The sequence below is a fragment of the Muntiacus reevesi genome, chromosome 5, assembly GCF_963930625.1.
Source record: "Muntiacus reevesi chromosome 5, mMunRee1.1, whole genome shotgun sequence".
In the NCBI taxonomy this organism is placed as follows: Eukaryota; Metazoa; Chordata; class Mammalia; order Artiodactyla; family Cervidae; genus Muntiacus; species Muntiacus reevesi.
In genome coordinates, this window is record NC_089253.1 from 26391609 (window position 1) to 26395717 (window position 4109).

General features: G+C 38.7%; 1 pseudogene; it reads right to left on the reverse strand.

The window, feature by feature from the left end:
- Positions 1-789: 789 nt before the first annotated feature.
- On the reverse strand, positions 790-1718 carry LOC136168750 (olfactory receptor 8B3-like; annotated as a pseudogene).
- Positions 1719-4109: the final 2391 nt, after the last annotated feature.

Sequence of the window (4109 nt, forward strand, 5' to 3'; positions counted from 1 at the left end):
AGAGTTGCCCCCAGGGTCTTTGTCCATGGGATGTCCCAAGCAAGAATGCAGGAGTGGGTTGCTGTTTCTTCCTCGAGAGTATCTTCTTGACCCAGGTATTGAAAATGCATCTTCTGCAATCTCAGGCATATTCTTTACCAATGAGCCAACTGGAAAGCCCATAAATATTAAGTTCAGTTCAGTTCAGTGGCTCAGTCATGTCCAACTCTTTGCAACTCCAGGGACTGCAGCATGCCAGGCTTCCCTGTCCATCACCAAGTCCCGAAGTTTACTCAAACTCGTGTCCATTGAGTCGGTGATGCCATCCATCCATCTCATCCTCTGTCGTCCCCTTCTTCTCCCACTTTCAATCTTTCCCAGCATCAGGGCCTTTTCAAATGAGTCAGTTCTTTGCATCAGGTGGCCAAAGTATTGGAGCTTCAGCTTCAACATGAGTCCTTTAAATGAACACCCAGGACTGATCTCCTTTAGGATGGACTGGTTGGATCTCCTTGCAGTCCAAGGGACTCTCAAGAGTCTTCTCCAACACCACAGTTATAAATAGTAAATAAGATAGTAAATGTCTTTTTAATAGTACTAATAAATGGGAACATGTGAGAAAAGGAAATTATGCAAATGATGAATAAGGAGAGAAGTGTTCCTGTATGATAAGTATAAATAAGTTAAGTCTCAAATTTCTACAATATGATAAAAACAAAATAACACAAAAAGATGCTAATAAAATTATTCTAATTGAAAAGAATATCTTCCTATACTTTGAATATCTGCACAAAAAGACACTGTTGCTAATCAAAACTGAATTCCACTTATACTTTTTCTCAGAGCTGTTTTCACATCTTTATTTCTAAAGCTGTAGATTAAGGGGTTCATCATAGCAACCACATTGGTGTAAAAGACAGAAGAGATTCTTCTATCATCCACAGACCCAGCAGAAGATGGTTTGAGATACATAAATGACTTTGACCCAAAGAACAGAGAAACAGCAATTATGTGAGAACTGCAGGTGCTTAGGGCTTTGGACCTGCCTTCCGTGGAGCTGATATGAAAGATGTTGGAGAAAATGAGGGCATAAGAGACAAAGATGGCAATGCTGGGAACACTTATATTGATGCCTGCCACGAAGGAAACTACCAGCTCATTGATGAAGGTGCTTGTGCAGGATAGCTGGAGCAGAGGGTGGATGTCACAGAAATAATGGTTGATGGTGTTTGCATCACAGAAGGTCAGTCTCAGCATGCATCCAGTGTGAGCCATGGCACCAGAAAATGCCATCAAGTAGGAAGCAAGCATAAGGCTGGAACACACTTTAGGGGACATGACAATGTTATACAAGAGTGGGTTACAGATGGCCACATAGCGGTCATAGGCCATTGAAGTCAGCACATAGATTTCAGAAATGGCAAAAAAAACAGAAGTAGAGCTGAGTCATGCACCCCATGTAAGAAATAATCTTCTTTGATATGAAGTTAATCAACATTTTGGGTGTAACACACAGAAGAATAACAGAGATCTATGAAGGACAAATTAAAGAGGAAAAAGTACATGGGAGTGTGTAGATATGAATTTAGCAAAATCAAGATTATCAAGCCCAGGTTCCCCATCACAGTGACCACATACACTCCTAGGAACAGGAAGAACAAGGGGAGCTGGAGATCTGGTTGGTCTGTTAATCCCGTCAAAAAGAACTGAGTCACAAAAGACCCATTTCCAGGAGCCATTCTTCTCTAAAGGAATCTGTGGATACAGGAGAAAGGGTTCCATTAGAGAACAATTCAGTTCATCCAGTGTCCCATCCTACAAAACAGAATACACACTGTGAATGCCTGACACTATCCTGACCTGGTCTCATACAGTCTGCCTTTTCCATTATCAGGATATAGAGTGATGTGGACTCACCTAATTAGAGTTTTTATAAGCTAAATATATCAAAGGACATCACAATCATACTAGAGAGGGAAGGCAAGAGCTACCATATGCAAATATATCTTCTGGAAAAACCCAGGGAAAAGAAGGATGGACAAGGATGCAACTCTTCTACTCTCTTCCCAACATTCCCTCATTCCTGTGAACTCTTCCCTCACCAGTACAACTGGAGGCAGTGACCCTAGCAACCTGGCGCTGGCTTCTCATGCAGATTAGACCTCATGTGGCAGGAACCAGGAGCACTGTTTCTAAATCAAGATGAGGGGACCAGAGTCTATGAGAATTAAGTTATCAACCTTGTCACAGAGTAAAAATCATAAAGGAAGAAAAGTAAAAGGTCTACCTATTTAGAGGAAACTTCCTGACTGATATGTCCTTTGAGCCCCTCTAATATTCTCTGATTCCTCTCCAACAGATGCTTCCAGTAGTTTTACTTGAGTCTCAGCTGCACATAATGAGAAAGAGTGGACACATAATAGGTCCCTGGACTTTGATCACAAAACAAGGAATAAGCATTGTAAATTAAATTCAGAAATTCACCCAACTTTGATCTTAAAACTTCAGGACTGTCTCCCTTACCCTATATCTTTACCCTGTTGATTTTGGAAATGTTATTTCACATTCTCCAGGCTTGATCCATTTGATTTTAGGGGAGAGGAGTTAGACATTAATTCACCTATGCCCTGAAAGCACTCTGAGCTTCTGTAATTTTTCTTATTTTCAGTGTTCTCATGTGACAGAAGAAAAATAATCCTTTTATTATCATCCTTACATGAGTGTAATGATGTAATGTACTTGGTGAAAGGCAGGTTAAAAGCTTGCTTGGTCTCCTCCCCAGGGTGTAGATTATATGCACAATATGGAATAAGGAAATTATGGATTCTGGTCCTTGATCTGTCTTTAGTTCCTTAGGGACTCACTCTTCATTTTTGCTCTACTCTGGGGACTGTACATCCCTCAGGTAGATCCAAAGCGAATTCCCATCTCCTCACTATCTACACCTCTGAGGGGAAAGCTACTACATTTATTCACATTTACTAAATGGACATATTTCCTGAAAAGACCTACCTCCAGGTTTCTTTATTTCTTTATCTGAACACATCAAATGTTGCAGCAACTCATTTCAGTTGTTCTCTTTGTGAGATGTCTCTGAAATAATTTGCAATTTAGTATATCCCTTCTATAGTTCATATGCTTAATGTATTCCTGAAATTTCTACCAGGAGACTTTACCGCTGCCTAATTTTCTGAAACATTTTAGTAACATTTCAGATAACTGAAGTTATCAATTCTTCTCATCATAAAGGGTATGGGTTATAAAGTTAGAGAGAGTGCTGTGAATCCTTCCTACCTCCCTTCTTCCACTTTTACACACTATATCACCTTGGACAAGTTATTGAATCTCTTGGTTCTCCTATGTAAAATAAGGAATGTAAAAATAGCTTCTCTTTCATTGAGCTGTTGTGTTAACCAAATTAAAAAAAAAAAAAAAAAACTAAGTAAAATGGTTGGGCCAGTATTGGCATGTGAGAGTCAATTAACGTCAGCTGTTATTACTCATGTTCTCATAAATTTCAGTAGATTCTCTTTCATAATACTCATTAGACTTTTCCCCTTTAATTTGTGCTTTTCTATGAACTGTATATTCTATAAGGACAAACATTTGTTCTATCTTGTTAACTATTTGGATCCTGAAACTAAGAACAATCCTGAGTACACAGAAAGAATTCAACGAATACTTCTGAAACTCATCGTATTTTTATCTAAAAGCTTTCAGAATACATCCAAAACTTATCTTATGCTAAACCACATCATCTACAATGACAGTAACCTGCACCCACCTGCCCCCAGACACCATACAACTTCTGGCATTATGATTAAACTGAACTAGTGTAATATTGAACTATAGAGGCTCCTAACTATTATTTTCACATTTTGCCACATATTCACTCCTATTTTTTCATGAATAATGCTGCTAGAATAAAGTCTGAAATCACAGCTCTGGCCCTCCCTAGTTCAAGAACTTTCACTGGTTCTCCATTACCCACTTGAAAATTGAAGCTATGTAGTAAAAATATAATTCTCAAAACTATGATTAAGGCTTGGTTAAAATTAAAGAAACTGAGTCAGAGTTAACATGATGAGAAGCCATGAAAGTCCTCTTCTGATTGATCAAAATATCTTGTA